Consider the following 15,452-nt stretch of genomic DNA (forward strand, 5'->3'; position numbering starts at 1 on the left):
TCGAGCCTGTCTCCCTGTGCACCTGCGGGCATGACGCAGCGTCCACAAACAAAAGGACGTCAGTACGAAAAATGTACTGAGTATGTAACGCATGATCAATACCAATATGGAAGTATATTGTGCAAAATAAGAAAAACAACATAAGACAGGAGATAGAAATGTCATCATCATGGAACTTACTTTCCCTATATAGGATCTTTCCATTTCGCTTGCGTGATTGGGTACATACATCCGTATCCGAATCCATATTCATATCCATATTGTATACATATTCTATTTCGTAATCACATCATATACGTGTTCATACTCATATCTATATCATAAATCTACCATAGCATATACATGTTCATGTCATACATTTCTCATTTACATAGCGTACCCGACCACAAAGGTTCGGTGCTTCTCGTACCCGACCATAGCTAGGTTCGGTGATCATACATACCTGGCCAACCAAGGCGTAGTGTTACACATACTTGGCCTGTTATATCCCGTATTTTGTACATTCGGATATTTCAAGAATAATTGCGAGAAGTTAAGGGCAAGGCTATATTTTGATCTTGTTTAATATACAGGTTGTTTCTGAAAATTATTGATGTGGAAATATTAAGAAAGGCTTGGGGTAAAAAGGGAAATTCACAAGGTGGTTCATGGTAATATTGGGGAAGGCTAAGGGCAAATTTGGAATTAGGAAAATAAGTTTTCATGAATTACAAAAAAAAAAAAAAGGTCTTGAAACCAAAGGGCCATGTGGCCGTCCAAGTTGGGTGGGCCAAGGCCCACATGGCAGCCTAATATAAGCACATAGAAGATGAAAATTTCATCACATTTTTCATCTTCACACTTAAGAAAGTTGAAGAAACTTGGAGAAGAAAAAAAAGGAGAGCCTATTCGGCCATGGTGACCCAAAATTGAGGTCCAAAAATCTTGATCAAAAAATTATTTTCTTCTAGCATTTCTACTAATTGGAAGGTCCTCTTTAACGTGAGATAGTTGTTGGAGCAATTAAACCACTCCTTGTTGCAGATTCATAACCCTAGCCAAGTGAGAAGTGTGGTGAATAAGGTAAGGTTTAATCTTCTTTTTATATGTTATGGATGGTTGTGTATGTTGTAGTGTGTAGAAATGGATGAAATTCATGAAAATATGGATGTTATGTTGTGGCCGTGTATATGTAGTGTGTGGCCGTGTAGGTATTGTGTGTGGTGTAGAAGAGAATGAATCAATTTTACTTAGTATTTTGGTTGTTGTTGTAATGGAATCTATGATGAAAATGAAAGTTTAATAATTCTAGTTGAAGTTGTAAGTGTTGGAGAGTTGTTTTAGAAGCTAATGTGATTTTAAAACCACTTCTTGTATTTATGGAAATTAGTGTTGCTAGCATGTGAATAGTTGGTATAGCTCATGAATTTTAAAGAAGGAAATGTGTTGTTGTCGTTTTTGTTGCATTTGGAAGGTTTCGGGTGGAATGAAGTTTTGGTTGGATTTTTTTGAATGTTGTGCGGATTGTTTGAAATGTTCTTAAATCTTGTTTTAAATGACTTCGGATTAGTATTTGAGTATGCGAGCATTGGTGTTGGTTTGATTGTATGTAGTTGAAGTGAATGAAAACGGAATGCCGTTGAATTATGTTAAGCGGGTTACTAATGTTAGAATGCGTTTTAAATTGATTGTTGGTATTGTTGGAATGACTGTTGGTATGGTTGTTGACAAATTTGGCCAAGTTGGATTCTCGGGGTGGCTGTATTTACAGGGGAGATGCTGCCGAAATTTTTATAAACAAAGTGATCAGTTTAGAATTAGAGTCTTAAGATCTATAGCTAATGCTTGATATTCATTGGTGTTGTTGTAGATTTTGGGAAATCCGAGGCTTAAGTTCAGGTTAGCTTAAGGAGCGGACAAGGTATGTAAAACTTACCCTTTCTTTCTTTTGGCATGTCCTAGTTGCAAGTAAGCTATGAAACGAGCCTCGGGGTAACTCCATTCTTAAGATCCGAGCATGTCGACGATTCTTATTCATTACTTGATGTTACATTCCTAGTCGAATCGAACTATGGTCCTTAGATCATTTGTATCATTGGATAAAGAATGGGAATACAAAATTTTTATTCTTAAAAGTTTTATGTCGAATAATGTCTCTAACTTTCTTAGACGAGCTCGGATCGCTCCGAAACATTCTAAGGGAGTTCTAAAGCGTATTATGGTTGTAACTTTCGTAGGCGGGCTCGGATGGGGTTGCTACTTATCCGTGGTCCTCGAGACTTACCTTTGTATAACTCTAACGACTTTTGAAAGGATTTCACATGATTATCGTCTTAACCCTCGAGCGTTGGTTAGTTTACTTATTTGCTGAGTCTGAAATAATAATGTTTTTAAATTGCATATAGTTTCTCACTACTCTGCTCGTGCATATTGTATTATATCTTTCGCCGAGTCCCGGGCCGGTTTGTCATCGTGCGCACTATGTTATATTCAGCAGTATGATGTGTTACGATTTCCCGAGTCCCTCGCCATAGGGCCGTGTACCGCTTATATATGGCGTTATGATGTGTTATGGCGTATGATGTGCTATGATGTGTTTCGGGGTTGTACGGAGATATGAAATCTTTTGGGGTATGATGTGTTGTGGCGCCAGCGTCGGTATGATTTTTGTACCTGTTTTCCATACTTCTTATTTCAGTTATGATTCTGAGTTTTGTCTTTCATGCTTTACATACTCTGTACATATTTCGTACTGAACCCCTTTCTTCAGGGGCTGCGTTTCATGCCCGTAGGTACAGACGTTCGTTCTGGTGACCCGACAGCTTAGTACACCTATTCTGCTATTTTTGGAGTGCTCCTTTTGTTCTGGAGCCCACATTCTGGTATAGACTCTTTCGTTGCATATATGTATGTATGTATATATTCAGGGGTACGGCGGGGCCCTGTCCCGTCATATGATTCTGTTGTCTGTATTAGAGGCCTGTAAACATACATGTGGGTTGTGAATAGTTACTATTCTGTTGTGTCTGCGTGATTTGTGTCTTAAGCGGTTCCATTTGCTATGACAGCCTCGTCGGCTTGTATGTATATGCATATGTATGTATTTGTGGGATGATATGTTTTATGATGGCCTTGCCGGCTTCCTTGTGATACATCTGATTATATGCAACCGCTTAAGACAATATCTGACCTTTGTATCTGTATAAGTCAGTGTACGACGAATCTGGTAAATAGGTGTGTACGGGTGCCTAGCTCGGGCACTAGTCACGGTCTACGGGGTTGGGTCGTGACATGGCCCTACCAAGGCTCAGTGTTTTCCGTACCCAACTGCAGTGGTGCGCGCGCATCGTCATATACGTACATATATATATATTCATTTGTATATTCTACCCGTCCATATAAGCTCGGGGTTTCATAATAGCCATCCATGGGCACACATACGTATTTGCTCATAAGTATCTTCACTATTATCACCGATATCATTATCGCTATTATCGTCATTCATCACATCTATCTTTATAGGCTTACTCGTCATACGACGACTTTAGTACAATCATAGCGTATCAAGAATCCTGAGCCTACTAGCTCAGAAGATCAAATCTTTTGAGGGATATCATGGTCTCATAGAAGATTCAGATGTTGGCCAAAGAAACATGCCTTATGAAAGAAGGGTTAGCCTTACATACTTTTTTCATTCAACTATTCTACACTTGCGCGTTCTCCTCCAATGTTAGCGTTTCTACCTTCATTAAAGTCATACTATCATTAGAATCGATAACTAGCATATATGACTAAAACTAGAGAAAATCGGACAGCATCCCCTTTGTTTATACGACATTCCTCCATAACGCGTGTCAACTCCCAAACGTCAATAATGCATTTACATCACAATACATCAAGACTCATAACTCAAGTCAAGCTATTTCTCAAAATGGCTCCATTCCACATTCATGACCCATTTTTCTATACCCTTCTACAATCCAAGTATTTCAACCCTTAAATACCTTAAACAACATAGAAATATCATAAATCTTACCTTAGATGTTGTGGGAACAAGCCTTGGTTGATAATACTCTACTTGAGCAAAACCCTAGTTTATCTCCAATGAGATTTCTTGACTTGAAGGATCTTTGATGGGTTTTTCTTACATTTGATTCACTTGGTTTATGTTGTTGATCCCCAATAATCCTTGAATTCTTGTGGAATAAATGTAGAGAGATGTTTTAGAGAGAAGGGGTGAAGTGTGGAAATGAAATAATAACCTTGGTCCCCTTTTTAATAACCCAAAATTTGATTTAAAATGAACAGTCGTCGAAAGTGAACAGTGGTCGTAAACCTAATTTACGGTCCGTATTCCAGTTTATGGGCCGTATTTCGTGGTCGTATTTAAGCATATCAAAACCAGAAAGGTATGCTGGAGGTCATGGTGATTTACGATCGCAGTTTACGGGCCGTATTTCAATTTACGGTCCGTATTCCAAGTCGTATTTAACCATTTGATCATTTGGCAGAAAGTTAAAGTTTTGGAAGCCAAAATACGACATGGCAGTTTACGGGCCGTATCCCACTTTACGGTCCGTATTTCATTTTACGTGCAACTGGCCAAAATGCAGATCTGCAACTTTCCACATTTTCAGAACCTATAATTAGTCATTATGGAGCATAACCTATCTCTTATTGCAATTGCCTTTGGAATCTTACTTAGGGTCGTCAAATGTTATTTCTTACTCATGAAAATATCGGATACTCGTACTCCTCGCGGTCCATTCACTTGGGCAACGATGGAGGATTTTTTCGAGGTGTAACAAAAAAGTGTTACGAAGTTACCCAATTGTGCACTACGCAAGCCACTTCCATAAGCCTTAACATGTTAGTGACATGAAGCTTGTTTCCCACTAGTCGCTGATCACAATCCTCACAATACTTTGTCATATCACATAGTCCATTCCTGTAGATTTCCTTCTTTAAGCGCAAAACAATCACACTCATCTAAAACATGCAGGATAACATCACCACTATCTACACTGACCCAAGTAATCCCGAAGATGTATTTCATTCTTATCGATTCTTGATCAACTATGTCTTTTCTTAACTCTTTAATTTCTTAATTCTCATCGGATCACAATCATTGCCATCGTCTAATCATCACTCGAACCCGTTCAATAGTCTATCGCATAACCATAAGTCTCACACACTAGCTGAATCACCTTGGAGTTAAGTAGGCCATACACTCTATACATTATATCTTTCCCTTAACTCACTCAACTCTAAACTGAAAACTCTCTAAATTCAGCATACCACATTGTTAGTCTTACTAATATCCTTATGTATCCCACTGAAGCGTCCTTGCCCAAATTGCCTTTCTCAATTCCCGAAACGTTATCCCGAACTTAACTCAGTTAACCCATCATTGATCTACCATTTCAAGTATCCTTGTTTACTAATCCCTTACTCAAAATCATTAACGTTTTTAGTCCTCGAAGAATCACCTTGTACCTCAATTATCGAATCTGAACACTTCTAACCACTCGCACGACTCCACTGACCTCTATTAGCCCACGACACAATCGAACATACCAAATCATCCATAAACTCTGAAGCCCACTCTACACTGTACCATCGCAACCAAGCTCTCACTTTACTGGCTCTTGTTTCAGCAATTCCCCTTCTGCCCTTAACCTCGAAGACACCAATCAACCTCATCGGTCATACCTTTTACTGAAGGTCATGATATAATGCCACCGCAATCCAAACACGACTCAAGTACATATATTACCTCACCTCAAGTTTTACGAACCTTATTCCCTTGAACCCGATAACAAGATGCCTCATCGTAATCCTTCAGTTCCCATATTTTATTTCAAATCACTTTTATCACTATTAACCAACAAACACTCAAATCCACTCGATCCTCTAAACTAATCATCCATCTAAGACAAACGAACCACAAAAAAATATCAATATTTCTCCTCAAATCTAAGTGAAACAACCAGTAACTCCTCAAGTTAGTAACTCATCGCATTTGCCCATAATTGAAGTTATTTCTATCAGTCGATTACTAGCTCCTGAGAAGTCTAAAACCCAGTCAAATTTATCGAACAAACGATGTACCCATAGCATTCACTTAATAACAGAGTAGTCCTTTAACATCAACGAGCTTATATCAAGAATGACATTTAGTACCATATCCCCGAGATATCACGTGAACCTATAAGTAGGACCATTACCAAACCATGTCTAATTATTTCCACAAGATTCAATACTCTATAATAAACATAGATCAGACGACCACCTTCATCGGTGCCATTCTGTCATGCCGAACCCCTTTTACCTTTCACAGCAGAACGCGAAATTCTCCCTCGCATCAATTGCAACCTTATCGTGACAACCATGTCAGATATCAGTTTTTCCTTTCTAATATCACAAAAGTACTCATATCCAAGATATCCTAAGAAAACTTACTTCACTACTCGCTTTCCACAAAAGTCTTCTATTTCTCAAGAAATCTGTCACGACAAACGAGTCTAATCGCGACTCCACACAACAACTAAGTCTAATCACACCTCCACATAATAAAATATTTAAGCCATAGCTAGAAACTGAACTTGATAACGCGTCCGAATCAGAATAACCCATCTCGTACCATACCACAACATGTCATAGATCAACCATTCGCATAGGAATCCGAGGACGAGTTTCCACCATCCGTGGTTGATTAAGATAAGAAAGTTTAAATACCAATTGGAATGGACTAGATACCAATTTGAATGAAGTCGCATGAGAGAATGAAGGAGTTGGAAGTTTCCTAAAATGTCTTATAGCCTCTCGCAGATAGATACGGAGCTCATCGTACCGATCCGCGAGACTCTACTAGACACGCTCTTGTATTGTATATCGGGTAACCTAATATTTTGACACCAACTCGACCTGTTTTCATTAAGTCATGCGGGAACCTACCTTTCACATATCGGTAGGTGGACCCTTATCCCAATAATCATAAAATATAAGTAAATCGGAAGAAAATAGAATAACGTAAGTCTCACAATAATGATATAAAGAAAGATGGAAGTAATGAGAATCCAACCCCAGTATCTGCTTCTTACTAGAGCATCTAAATCAAAATACTACTTGTCTGAATAGTGATAATAATACATAGGTAGTCTCAAATCATTTCTCAGAATGAAAAGTAAGACATAAGTAGTAGGAAGAGTCTTCGGGCAGCGAACGTCCTCATGCTCACCCTGAATAGACTCGAATCAGCAACCTCGAACTATCAGCCACGAGGGATAGAAGCGGATCCAACCTGGTACTCTGCATTCATAAAAGAATGCATCAAGTGTAGGTCAGTACAAACAACACATACTGATAGGTATCATAGGCCGATAAGACTAGCTATGTATATAAAGACAACAAAAAAATATAAACACATAAAACAATAAGGTACAAGTCAACATGAATCAATAACCATAGTATAAGTCATCACCTATGTTATAGCATCTAAACCTGACTGTGCCAAGTCTCAGTATAACCAATTTGAACCAGTATATCACAATCATATCACAACCATAGCACAGAAAACCAAGAGGTACAATCCAATGCAATAATGTATGAATGATGAATGCAATGCATATGCACCGTACACATGTACTCCGACGATGGAACATCACATCTCGGCAGCACAACTCGTGGGGGACCCGTTGTAACAACCCGCTTGGTCGTTATAGCCCTTTCGGTATTTTTGCCCTTTTTCGAGCAGTGATTAGCTCATTTTGCCCCGAGGGAGCTATTGGCACACTTCCTAAGGTGTCTAGACCGGGATTCGAACAACTTTTATGAAATATAGGCTTAACATGAAAAAGAGTTGACTCAAAGTTAACTCGGTCAACGAGAGCTCCGTTGGGAATTTTGAGGCCACGGGCGAGTTTTTATGCGTGTCTATGTGTATGGTATGTGAGTAGATGGGCTCGAGAACTAGTTGAAAATTGGATCAAATGGTGAAACTTGGGAAAAATTGCTGCTGTCAGGTGTCTATTGTAGCGGCACCGCTGCAGCGGTAAGTGGACTCCTAGCCTCAATTGCTGTAGCGGTCTGCCCAGCCGCTGGGGCGGTGTCTCGACCGCTGGAGCGGTCGACGAGCAGTGTTATAAGTTTAAAACCCCAAAAACCTAGTCATTATTTCTATTCCGACTTGAGAGCTTTGTGGAGGTGAATTGGAGGGTTTTCAAGTGATTCCTTCCCTAAGGTAACATTCCTACCTTGTTATGTTTCATTAACCTCTCTTAATCATCTAGCCTAATTTAGAATCCATAGAATCTAATGGGTCTTCAAATGGGTTCTTGAGTTAAGTTCTAAATAATTTTTAGTTCCTCAAATCTTCCTAAATAGTAATATTAATGTTGAATATGCTTGAATATGTTGGGAACAAACTAGCTAGATTCGTATTTTCCATAAAAAGGCTTAAGATCAAAAGAAGGATTTTTATGGGGTTTCATGTGAAGAGGGGTTAAAAATGAAATTTATTCTTAGATGATGTTTAATGATGAAATTGTTATTGTTCATGCTAGCTAATGTCATATCTAGGCTTGTTAATCATTAATCTTCGATTCTAGAGTTGATTTTCGTGAATTAAAGTTAGGGTTCTTAGACCCAAATTTGGGGATTTTCATATTAATGATAGTTTTGAGAACTAATTGAGTATTCCTATGATTAAAGTAATGGATTTTGACCTTTTGGTATTGAGTTTGGTATTTTGGTCATAAAATTCCCGTTTTGCCCTTGAGACTCATTTGTCCTAAATTAAGGGTTGGAATTTGACCCGAATGTAAGGTAGCCAATATGGGTATCATTATTCATGGTTTCTTACATAGAATTCATATGTGATAGATTTTGATTATTTGGAGACTATTCGAAAGACAAGGCAACGTGTGGGTTCGTGATACATGTTCGGCTGCCAGGTAGGTTATGGCTTTTCTTTTCGGTAGATTCCTGTTAGTTTTCCATATTCGTGTATTAGAAGGAATTAGAGATTTGGGATGGAACCCTAGGATGGTATTGATGTGTGATTGTGTGTTCGGGCTTGTGGCCTGTAGATTATTTAGGATGTATAATGTGGCCTTCTTGAAATCGGTAGATTTTATGTGACTTGGGAGTAGTGGGTGATATCTATTTCTGTGTCTAATGATGAGAATTCCCGTAATTTGTGATTAATTGTGTTATGCTATCAATAGTGAATCTAGTTGATAAATGGAAGGACAAAATGTACCAACAATTGTGATTGAGTCCTAAATGAGTTGTGACGAGGGATTTTGAGTGAAGGGCGAGATTCGTGTTCTAAGCTAATAGGATGATTTAAGGAAGTGGTAATAATGTATATCGATTGATTGACCTGTTGTGTGTTGGGACTAGCCACCCTGTTGTGTTGTGTTTGATTGTTCTATTGTGTTGGCTTGATGTCATGAGTTGTTGATAGAGATTAGATCCTGTTATCCGTCTTGGTTTGGATGTATTATTGGCATACCCACTGTGGTATTTGTGGTTCGGATATATTGTTGGCATACCCACTGTTGGTATTGTGATGTAGATACATTGTTGGCATACCCACTGTTGGTATTGTGATATTGATATATTGTTGGCATACCCACTGTTGGTATTGTGATATGATACATTGTTGGCGTACCCCATTGTTGGTACTTGTGATATTGAGCTTCAGGTTGATACACACATAACATGCACTCTCATTCATTCATGATGCATGGTCGATACCCGGTGATGATCCGGTATCATTGATTGAGTGAGACTGATATTTGATGAAACTCTTTTACTTAAGTGATTGTGAGAAGGCCGATGTCCTATGATCAGTTCCGGAATCGTTGATTGTGTGAAACTGATATTTGATAAACTTTTTTACTTGAGTGATTGTGAGAAGATCGATGTCCGATGATCAATTCCGGAATCGTTGATTGTGGGAAACTGAAATTTTGATGATACTCTTTTACTTGAGTGATTGTGAGATGACCGATGTCCGATGATCCATTCCGGCATTGTTGTTGCATGGGCGATTCCGATGATATTTTCGGAATCGTTGTTAGTGCATGGACTTCGCGGGCCCCCCAGAGTGGTGCCGGTGAGAACCTCCCGTGGGCAAAGATCCGGGGTCCCGTCTGTCTGTTGGGCAAAGACCCGGGATGGATGACACTTAGACTTCGCGAGTCACACTAGGTTGTGCTACCGAGACGTAGATATTTTCGTCCGGAGTACATATGTACACCTCATTTGCATGCCACTGCATTGCATTCATACACTATTGCATTGCATTGCATTAACACACTGTTGCATCACATTGCATTATGATTGGTTTTGAGATGTTGGTGTTGTACTTGTGGTGTTGGATTCGGACTTGATATATTCAGACTTGACACATTTGGGATTAGATGCTTTACTTAGGCAATGACGTGTACTTGGATATGGATTTATTGATTGAACTTGTTGAAGTATCCCATAGACCGTTCGTAAGATTAGTTATATGTTTGGTCACTATGTGATGTAGGGTAACAGGTGTCTCGATGATGAGTGGACTATTAGACTGAAATGAACGATTTAATGATATGTGAGTTTCGAGATCGTTGTGAGATTGAATGGTGAGTATTAGAACGAAATTTATGCTTAAAGGTATTGATGTACAGTGTGTGGTAGATAGACGTATGACTTGATTGGGTTGTTATCATGTTTATCTGTGAATTCTTTTACTGATATGTGTTACTAACCATTGTCGGCCTATGATATTTACTCAGTACGCGTAGATTGTACTGATATTGCACTTGCTACACCCTTGTTGGGATGTAGATTGTTTCAGGTGGTTGATTGTGATACGAAGCGGGAATGTGCGGTGCCTATCTAAAAGGCCTCCTCCCATTTTATTCCGGGACGGAGGTTAAGTCTTAGAATATAGTGGAAATCGGAATTCATTTAGTCGCTCTTGTACTAGTCTAGATCAGGTCATGGAAAAATGGATTGAGTCTGTAATCGTGTATTTGTTGTAATCATATGAATACTTGAGTTTATTAAATATATTTTATGATGTTCCGCTGTTATTTCTAAATATCTATTGGTTTAAATGAATCATCTTTATTTAATTGATGTGTATTCAATGAGAGGGTTCGCCTACCGAGGTGAAAAAGGTAGGCGCTTGCGCGATCCTGAAATGGGTCGTGACACCCACAAAGTCCTTGTACAAGTCACTCCGCAAACAGCCAGAGATGACTCTATATCCAACCAATATGCCTCATATCATTCATTCCGCACACAACCCAGAGATGACTCGATATACAATAAGTCTCAGAATAGAACCGGTCACTCCGTACACAGCCCAGAGATGACTCGTATCAAATGTGTCTCAATGCATCTTTATTTCCTTATCACTTTCCATTCTCAGTACCACAACAAGACAATATCAATCTATCATGGAAATGAGTATGAATACGATGCAATGTAATATCAAATAACCAATTCAATCCCAAATAGTAACACACATGACACACAAGTAATATCAATAATAAGGCTACACAATAAGCCACAATGGAATCACAATTCTCATCTCAATTTCAAATCAAAGTAAGGTACCGCAATATCATAATCATGATATATCACCAATCACCAATATCTAATGTCTCAACGTGGCTGTCACGACCCAAACTGATGGGCCGTAACAAGTGCCCGACCACTACTGGCCAAGCACTCATATGCTTGCATTTACTGCTCACTGACTATCCTGGGCCCATACACAATCTGTAACTGAGCTGTACTGTCTCCCGAACAATCAACATACGAGGCACTGCACCGGGAACTCACGGCTAACACATACATATAAACATGAACACTGAGAGTAACAGCGCGAGCCGATTTGGCCGCCACATATATATACTATACAACAAAATAAACGCTGACGAGGCTGCATAACATCACGACTACATATCACTGTCTACAGACCTCTATGGAGTACCCATGGTAGAAAGGGCAGGACAAGGCCCTGCCGTACCCATATATGTACGTAACCGAATAACATACCAAAAAAGTTGTAGCTCCGGATCAATGGAGTGTACTGACTGCTGCTGAGGGGAGGCCCTAATGCGGTGGATCGTTCGACTGGCTACCTGATCCTGCGGGCATGAACGCAGCGTCCACAGGAAGGGATGTCAGTACGAGTAATATACCGAGTATGTAAGGTATGAATAATAACATAGTAAGGGATGCAAAGTATGAATAATAACATAATGAAAATATAGGGCGTGTCGTAAGATTAAAGAGTAACCTGTACATATGAGTGCCTCTTAGGGCGGATGACATGTATGCTTAGCTTTCTTTGAAAAATATTTCTTGTTCATGTATACATAAAATAGAACATATCATGTTGCCGAGGCGTCGACTCTGATCCATTTAACCACATATGTCCCGCGTCCGGGATGATATCATGTCATATTATACCAATTGATCAGGTGGCCATGCGTCGATAGCGCCTCGCCCTTTTTACCATATTCCCCATATACATATACATATACATATATCATATTCATATATCATATAAGCAGCATGCCCGAGAGCCCAAGAAAAGCTATAACTCTATCGGAGTGACATAAGGTCGGTAACCTCCGATTACATTATGGAATAATCATGATCGTCATGTCTCACCTTGAAGGAACAATTATTATAAGGTGAGACTACCAATGAAGAATAACATTAAGAGAAAACATAGAATAAGGTCATAAATCTCATAAGGCGTCAATTCATATACTTTGAAGTCTTTTGAAAATAGAGTCATTATCAAGGAATAAAATTAAGGATCAAGAAATAGCTCAATATTCTCATATTCATACTGAATCCACAACTTGAGACTTTCAAACATGAAACCATTCTCATCATAATCATCATAGACATATTCTCATCTTTGACATCATCGTTGTCATTACAAAAACATGTCCGTCGTTGTAGTCATAAAAGCTTACAAAATCATAAACCTTTGTTTTGGAAAAATACGAACATTTTGGAAAACATTTACGGGTTATCAGGAAGGGAATCATGCTTTGGAGTCATAAACATCTAGCTTTTGGAAACAAAGAAGTTATGAAAACATTTATGAAATCGTACCATAGGAATCATGCCTTTGAAAGAAAGGGACAAGCCTTAACATACCTTTCGGTCGCCTTAGTCGTTCAACGTTTATTCTTCCAAGCTCGCAACTCTTACACGTAAACCATCCATATTATCATTAGGCTCAATATCTGACACTTGTCTCAAGCGTCGAATTGAAATATTTTTAGAATCTACCGAAATTCGGGCAGCATCTCCCCAATATTCTGTACCTCCTCCAAGTACCAAAACAACTCCCAAACAATACAACAACATCAACAACAATATCAATACCAATATATTCCATAAAACATCCCACACGATGTTTCTCCAATTTTCAAACCAACCATAACTACATCCATAATACCATAATCAAAGAAAATTATATTCAATTTGATCTCAATTTAATCCAAAATTTTCTTTCAATCTCACCTCATGGCCATCAACTTCAATTCAACTCTTCATGATTTTCTCCTATGATTCTTTCCTCTCTAAGAATTGCTAAACCTTTACATCATCTTAATCATGTAAATAATAGGAAGAACGTACCTTATTGTGAAAGAACTTCACTCTATTCACCCCTTTCCAATATCAAGTTCATCACCACGTTGAAGAGAAACAAGAACAATTATCTTCCATAAATTTTTCCTTGAGGTTTTGATGTCTCCTGATGATATGGAAATGTTTTGGAAGATTATGGAAGGTTAGGAAGGATTATGGAGAATTATGGAGTGTTATACAAGATGATGAAATGTTACGGAGAGTTGTAGAATGTTATGGAGAGTTATAGAACTCTCAAGAAGTATGGGAGGTGAGAAAATGATGAGAAATAATGGGTTAGAATGGTATTTATAAATGTGGTTCGGGTCGGGTACTGTAGCACCCGGGTACTGCAACACTCGGTTACTGTAGCAGTACTGTAGCACACATTTTTGCTCTTTCAGCCGAACTTGTAACGTCCATAAATCTCTACTCCGATGTCCTATTGACGAGCAGTTTGTTGCGTTGGAAACTATACTCGACGAACTTCATTTTAGGCTTTTGTTTCACCTTAAAACACTTCATATGCTAAGAGATATTCGTCCCCCAAGTTGGACAAAAATTTTCACACAAAACATTACCCATCCTTTCTCCAAAGTCGTACTACTTCATTTCTTCCACTCATTTCCTTATAAAACCTTCCGGTATAACTTATACACATCATTCACTCATTAAATATACTTAATAATGCTTGCTCCTTATATTCCAAAGTGGTTTTACTTAACCCTAACTCAACGTACTTGTGTTTCAAATTAGATAAGTGCTCTTCGAAGATACGAGGTGTAACAGTGGCAACGAGCCAATAAGTAAATAAAACAAGATAAGTCAACAATGCAACGGGGTGGCTAGCCCTCAAATCATTCAACAAGGTCCAACCTAAGGCAATGTCCAAGCCAACTTCATACCCGAAGATTTACATGCATTCTCTAATAATATCATCTAAACATACGCTTCGCTAATCGAAGTCTCACCATAAGATCAACCGTAACCTACCTGGAAAGCCGAATATCAAATCTCCAACAGTCAACCCTTAGTCTTGTCCTTCCTTTGTGCCTCATGATAATGAAAGTCGAATCATATCCGGATTAGGAAATTAGAATCAAGAAGAATAATTATTCAAACCTTACTTCTATTCAAGACCCTATTCCTAACTCATGGAATGGGTTTCATGAACTAAAAAGAGGAAATTAGGAATCTATAAGTCTCAACATGAATTAATACTCTAGATGATCAATTCCCATCAATTATAAGCTAGAAGAACTCATGGATTACTCAAATTCGCATTGTAGGCAAAACCCTCAATTTTGGGTATAAATCCTCGTTTTTCAATTCAGGAATTAATCTCTAACAATGGTAGATATAAGTTCAACAACATTAGATACATCAGATTCTATGACTAACTCAACCAATTTCATCAACATAATCAACTTAGGAAGTCTAAACCCTTTTTAAAAAACTTTCATGAAAACCCATTTAATCCCTCTTTGATTCTATAGATTTCTAGTATTAGATTCATGATTAGGAGTAGCAATTGATGAAATCTAAGGCCAAGAGAATTACCTCAATGAAGAATCTGCCCCAAAACTCCTAAATTCGTCTCCCAAGCTTAAGGTTATAAGAATAGAATAATGACACAAGGGTTTGGGGTTTTAACAAGTCATTAAATGATATTACTGCCCGTCAACCGCTTCAGCGCTCACCCCACCTCTACAGCGGTTACGTAGAAAATGCACTTAGCTGCTTTTGCGGCGTGGCCACCGCTATTGCGGTACACCAGAAACCAGAAAATAATTCACCTTTCACAAACTCAT

Source organism: Lycium barbarum, chromosome 3 (assembly GCF_019175385.1).
Source record: "Lycium barbarum isolate Lr01 chromosome 3, ASM1917538v2, whole genome shotgun sequence".
NCBI lineage: Eukaryota > Viridiplantae > Streptophyta > Magnoliopsida > Solanales > Solanaceae > Lycium > Lycium barbarum.